Here is a 7,298-nt window from a genome sequence, read left to right on the forward strand (position 1 = left end):
TTTCCTAGTGAAAAACCCTTAGGAAAGGACAGGAGCAGAGAAAGAAAAGGAGGAAACTCCTTACCCTGTGAGGGTCAGTACGATGCACAGACTTTGCATTCCTTGTTGCACAGCGTGTCTGGGGTCAGCCGCTCAGTTGCATTGCTGCCAAAAATATTCCACAGCCTGAACATCATAACACCTAGAAAGTTCATAGACTAGGAACAGTTATACAAGCATCTTCCAGAGCCATCTTGGTCTATTAAAGGATTTGAATAGACTGCCACCCCACCCCACTCTCCACCCCTCAACTTAATAGAAAACTCTGGGAAGTAATGATATAGGAGACCTCTTTCCATACACCTGGCATCATCCTTTGACTATGAAGGAAGTTTGGGATCAGGGTGCATTTTTATTTGCATTAATTAAACCTTTTGAAGTTTTAAAAAGCATACATTGTTAGTTCATATAAAGTTTTTATGAGCAATGTACATTAACTTCATTTTACTCTGAAAGAAAATAATGCTTGAAGGTACACTATACGCAAAGCATTTATTAATACTAAAATGTCTAAGGGAAAATATACCCTAATCTGAAATCAATGATAACACTTGATGAACCACTTCTACGTACATGTGGTACAATGTTAGGTGATAGAGGGCAGGGGAGATGGACACAGTTCTCATCCTGGAGAAGCACAGATAGAGAGAAGTATTAAGAAATACCTATATTTAGGTTTGCTACATGAAGCAAAAAGCTATACAAAAGGTACCAGGGACATAAAACAACCAAATTTCTTTTTTATACAAATATATATTTTGTACAAATATACAGTCCTCTAGTCTACCATAGAAGGAAGTTGAGTGAAACTACAAATATACATATGTGTGTGTGTGTATATATGTGTGTGTGTACGCACAAGGCATGTGTACAAAACACAGAAAGCCCAGCTATTCAGAGTGGGAATCTGGATTTGGTCAAATTAAAACTGCCATATTTTATAAATATTCAAAATTGAGGGGCTTTTACTTAGAATAAGAAAAATAGTTAATTAAATATACAGTAAACTTAAATCTAGACCAGTTTTTTTCTTATTTTTTCATGCTCACTTACCTTCAAAAACTTAAAATCACATTTCTAGTTTAGAAATCAAGTGAAAAAATGTAACTAGTGGAATAAATTCTGCATTTTCGATATCATGTCTAATCTGCCTTATTAACACAATGAAAGAAGAACAGATAGTAATGTTACAATTTGTATTCTAGTCTAAAAACTTTCTGGGCATCCAGACACTGATGATGAGTGCTTTAAATGCATGAATGGACCAAAATTTAATGTAAAATCACAAGTGCTTCTATCACAAATAGAACCAGCTGTGTTTAGAATTTATGTCTTGATATTTTCAAAACCTAACAAATTTAAATGCACCATAGAAGCTAATTACTTTCAAAATTCATTTCCTGCAGCCTGTAACAGAGAAAATTTTGCAAATAAAGCCAGTTTTATTTACTTTATTGTCTTATTCAACAAACCTTTAAAAATATTTGTTAATTATCAGTCACTATGCTGAATGTGGGTAATTCAGACAGCAATGGGTAACACAACTTTTAAAATGTGCAAAAACACTTGAAGAGACACTTTGCAAAAAATTTCCAAATGGCCAGTGAGCAAATGAATAGGTGTTCAACATCATTACTCACCAGAGAAATACAAATTAAAACCACATTACATACCCACCCACATGCCTAAACAGCTGGCCATACTGAGTCTTGGTGAGTATGTGAAGCAACTGCAAGGCTCATTAACGGTAGGAGAGGAAAATGCTAAACCACTTTGGAAAACTATTTGGCAATTTGCAATAAAGCAAAACATGTACCTACACTATGACCCAGCAATTGCACCCCTAGCTACATACCCAAGAGGAATGAGTGCATGTGTCCCCAAAAAGACACGTAGAAGAATGTGAAGATTGGTTTTGTCCATAATAGATCAAAACTGGAAACACTTCAAATATTCACCAACAGGAAAGTCATAAATTCATACAGTTCAATACTAAATAACAATAAGAACAACCAACTGATAAAGTGGCACAAATGAATCTCAAAAATATTCTGTTGAGCAGGTGTACATACTAAACCGTTCCATTTACATGAAGTTCAAGAACAGGCACAACCAATCTATACACTACAAGTCAGAACAGTGGTTACCTGAAGCAGAAGCAGAGGTATTTATTCACTATTGGCTAAGAAGGAGCAGAACAAAACTTTCTGAGATGATGGAAATATCCTGCAACTTGATCTGGGTAGTGGCTCCATGGATGTACACATGACTAGAAAGTAACCGAGCTGTACATTAACAGGTGTGTGCATCTTAGCACATGACAATTACATTGAATGCCTCAATTTTTTAAAGAAGTTAACACGGTTAGGTTTCTACTTTCAAGAAGTTATAATAGGAGGGAACAAATAGTAATACAATGTGATAAGAGCAACAGTATACTTAGTGAATGGAGTATTCATTGTGCTTAGAGGAGGAACCAAGGAATTCTTTCTGGGGAAAGCTCAAAGGCACCATAAGCAAGAATGGAACTGGTGTTTGATTTTGACCTTTACCTCAGGGAAATCTCTCAGAGAGATCACCATGTTCCTACCTACTGGTATATTAGACTTATTTTTTTAAAACATAATTGAATATTCATCGCAAACAATCCACCACAGGCATTGCAGGCATTACTGCTTTATATTTTATTTGCTACATCTGTCACAGAGTTCAGTCCTCTAACGCATCTATTGGATTCTAGTGTCCCTTACAGTGGGGTGAGGAAACAGGCACAGAGATAAACAAAACAAAATTCCATCTTTCAAAGAGTTTATACTTTTTCAAAACACCTCTCATATCCATCTCTATTCCATTTCTACTGATACCATCTAAGACCAGTTTTCTTTCCTGCAAAACCTGAACAAGCCACAGCAGAATCCTACCTAGTGCCCCCACCTCTCAGCCCCATTTGTGGTGTACACAACCATTCTCATTAAGCTCCTTCTGTGTTCCAAACCCTTGAGTGGCGGCTCCCCAGGGCTGAGGCATCAAGCATGAACTCTTCCGCAGGCCTCCACAGTCATTACTCCAGAAAGGGTAGCATCCTCTAAGTGATAATGGCACTGTGAAGACATATGGGAGAACAACAATTCTTAGATTACCTATCCTTCTGAACTGGTTTTTAAAAGAGAAATTGGAGTTGATGTTTTCAATGTGTTACATCAACTCCAGTATGCTGTATGCTGGTGTCTATCTGCATGGAAAATGGCTCCAGGCTGAATGTGCTCACTCATTCACTCCTTCAAAAGTCACTTACTGATTATTTTCTCTGTTTCATGTGAAAGACCACTCTAGAAGAAGGAAACACCAACATCTAAAACCCATATACATAGTTTTTCTTATCTTTTTTAATTACATAAAATCCTCCCATACAGGGGCAAGCACATCATTTTCCAAAGAGGACGTATTAAGTGGCATGTTGGAGGGGATTCTCTTCCTTTATAAAATGTTTTTTTAAAAAGCAAAAACTTGAAACTGTTGATCTAGTATCCTCACCCACATGGCCTTTGAGGATAGACATTCCCTTCTCTCATTATCTCAGACTTATAACCATAATGCCCTCAGACACAAGAATCAAGTCATCTTCAAAAGCCCAACATTGCTATTTAAAATCAAGAAATTGCCATCATAATAAAAAGCAACTTTTTATTTGTTTGTTTGTTTGTTTGTTTGTTTGTTTGTTTTCCAGCACCATTTATTCCCCCCACACCTTCTTCCACCTTCACCTATTTGCAAAAACAACTTCTTATGTAAATGTCAGTATCTTTTAAAATACTGTAATCTGATTTTTCTTTTGCTGGGAACCATCACACAAGGGTCTTTTATCCGCATTTCAGAGGGCTAATATTGTCTACTAGAGGAGCAAAAATGTAGTTACCAGGTTGGCTTTTCTGTTACTTTTTTTAAAAAAATCATCTGGCTGATCATTTTTACACATTCACCATCAACGTTTTGTATCTGTTTTTTACTCTGCATTCCAGTCACAGCCTTCTGGCAATATGATGTTTTCAAGCACAGATTTGATATGCAAGAGCCATCAGTTTTTCCGGTGATTCATAGTCTGTAATTTTAGAAACATTCAGTTCTTTATCGCTTGTCTCACTTTAATAAAAGATCTTTGCTAGTATTTTCTAAAGTTCTTTTGGAAATAAAATCCCCTAAAAGATTTCGAGTCTATGAAAGTGACAAACTCATTTAAATAATCAGTTCAGAACAACCTTTCTGTTTGTGGTAAGAAAGCTTCTCTGATACTTAAAATGGTTTAAAGAAATTCAACCAGTGAATATAAAATTAAGCACAATTATCTCTTCTCTAAGAGCACATGGAGGCTGCAGAGAAACTGGCAACTCAGAAGATGAGTGGACACTGTGGAGCCCAGGAGTAAGGCCAGCTACTGAGAATCCTTTGCACTTCACAGCCCAGGCTTACTACCCAGGTTCCCAAGCTTTCCTTTTTCCCTCCTTGTGGGTAGCCCACTTATCCATGTCATTACTGATCATTCTGAGGCTCCTTGATCTTTCCCAAAATTTTACTACTAAGTCAAATATTCAACTTCAAACTAAGAAGGACCTTTCTGGTAGCAAGGCCAGAGCTTTGAAAGTGTGGAAAACCCCAAAGCTAAAGATGTACGATTTGATTCATTTTGCCTAATATACTAAAAATTCACTTCACTGTTTGAGAAAAATACATCTGGTAATATAAGGGGATAAAAGGGAACTGGGGAGACTCAGGCAGGCTATCCCCAAGCAATTTTTCAGGCACTATAGGTTGGCTACAGAGAAGAATTCCTGAAAACACCTGGGTAATTTCCAAATTTGTTGGTGCTCTACAAGGAGTCTCTGCCCCAAATATTCTGACTCATGCAGGAGGGCACCAATTCCGGGGCCTTGGGGAGCCTCACAGGTTAGAGAGGAGGCTGACCCAGGCTACTCTGACACAGGTAGCATCTACCTGAGACTGCCCTCCTTCCAGATCAAAACTCCCATCTCAAGACAGGGGTAAATCCTGTGGGGTCAGCTCCCAGGGTGGAAATTTAAGGCCCTGAACTTGGGGATCCAACTTCATCCACATGGAAGGCTTTCCTGCTGCAAGAACAGAAGCTTCTCCTGTGTCTTCCACAGAGCAGTTCATCAGGGAGCAGTGACCTTTTCCAACTGTTTCTCCACATTTTGAAAACCACAGCCATCTTTTTGCCTTGCCCATGTTTGTTGAGGAACTTTAATGGGTGGTCAGCACAGATGTAAATGACTCTGTCTCTAGTTCCACATCCTTCATTAAACCCAGCAATGACTCATTATGGGCTGAAGTGTTTATTCAGAGCTGGTGAAAAATTACAGCTGGTTGGACAGCCCGAGGGCCTTTCTCATGATAATGAGAAATAAACATTGAATTCTGACTGAAAGAAGCCATGTGCTGCCTTGAAACATGCATTGCATGCATCTGATTTTAGGAAAATCTGAAGTCCCAATTCAGGTTAAAGTGAACCAGAAATACGACAGCTTGGGGCTGTGTACAATTTTAGATTGAGTGCTCTCATTACAGGGTAAAAATAGAGTTACCTAGATAATATTGTGTTGCTCCAAGGTAAAGTGGGGAATAAGCCTGGATGACTTCAGTTTCTTCTGGAATTCTTCTCAGAACAAGATGTTTATGAGTCCTCAGTATACAACATAATGAATGAAGGTAAATTATATGTTAAATTGTACACTACGTTCAAAAAATAAACATGGATTTGGGATTTTGGAAAAAAAAAAAAACGAGGAAAGAAAGAAGAGAAATAGACTCCTGGGAAATAGACTTTCCTGGGAAAGAAGGGCGTTTTAGTCATAGAGGAGGAAAACAGCTTAATCTCTTTTCTCTTTGCTGTCCGCTGCCATAACAATGAAACTAAATCAGACTGCTGCAGGTATGTGCATTATTTTAGAACCTTTGTAGTTGCATTCTCATCTCTAGCTTGCTGGCAACATCTTCAAAAATTATCATTTTTCTCTTTCCTCTTTTTACTTATGCAAGTACTATTTTTTTGAAAATCCAGGGAAAAACACAATTGCAACCCTCTTCTTCACATCTAGCCAACTTTTCCTGTTTTCCTTTTTAAGAAGAGACCTGACTTCTCTCCTAATTGATAATGGGGAAGGAACATTTTCAAGAGATAAAGGAAAAATTAATTTGCTGCTTCACCTTCACAAAGGTTTCTAACACTGTGGTGTCCAATTGCTTTGTCTCATTCTTTGATGTTTCAAGTAGGCCAGAACAAAATCTAGGCCAACCTCCACCTTCCAAATCCTAAGTTAATACAGCAGTGTGCGGTGAGGCTATTCTCCATGTACAGTCTCCAAGCTCTGACTGACGTGGTTTCTGTTTTAAAAGACATCCTATCACCATCAGCTGAGAAGGAGAGAAGCCCAGGAAATGCCCACTGTGATATCTGGCCTCTCAAAGCCCTTCTAGTCAAAACTGTTAGATATGTGGAGTAAGGGGGCTGGAATCTTAGTTCTCTGTATGAGATTTAACCAATAGATTAATTAATTCTGCCTCAAGTAACGTCAATAGCTGGTAAGAGTCAAATATTTACTTAATTATATTTTAATTATAATTTTAAAAAACAGATACATAAGTGATAGAAGGGGAGAAATATTAAAACTTTAAATGCTGTTAATAAAAAATGGATTCAGAATAATGTACCAATATTGTTTTCAGGGCAAGTCGAAAGGTTTAATTGTTGGCGACAGCTAGTGAGACGGAAAAAAAACACAAAATAGCAGAGTCCTTTTTGGATTCTTAGAAATATTTATTATCTGTGGAAAACATACCAGCATCACAGATATAGGTGACATGATACCCAAGACCATTTAATGAGTGTGAAATTTGGCAAAAGATACCAAAGCCCACAACCTTTCCCTCAAAGCACAACCTTTCACCACCCTTCCTTGCCCTGCATTCTCTCCCTCACTATCACCAGAACAACCAACTAACATGCCATAATAAATATAAGATGTTATCCAAAGAAAAGAAAGCTTTTGGTGGTTGTCTTTAGGAGTCTCATTTAGGGAGTTCTCCTTCTCTGAGCCCTTGAAATGCCTGAGGTATGAAGGTCTAATTAATCAGCATTTGAAAGCCTCTGTCAGCACCCCGTCACCAAGGATACCATGACACAGAACCATATGTGTGCTCTTCAAAGGCCAGCACTGATTCATCAAAGACGAGGTGAACACGAAGAC

The sequence above is a fragment of the Phyllostomus hastatus genome, unplaced genomic scaffold, assembly GCF_019186645.2.
Source record: "Phyllostomus hastatus isolate PE091 unplaced genomic scaffold, TTU_PhHast_1.1 phas_contig_40, whole genome shotgun sequence".
Lineage (NCBI taxonomy): Eukaryota > Metazoa > Chordata > Mammalia > Chiroptera > Phyllostomidae > Phyllostomus > Phyllostomus hastatus.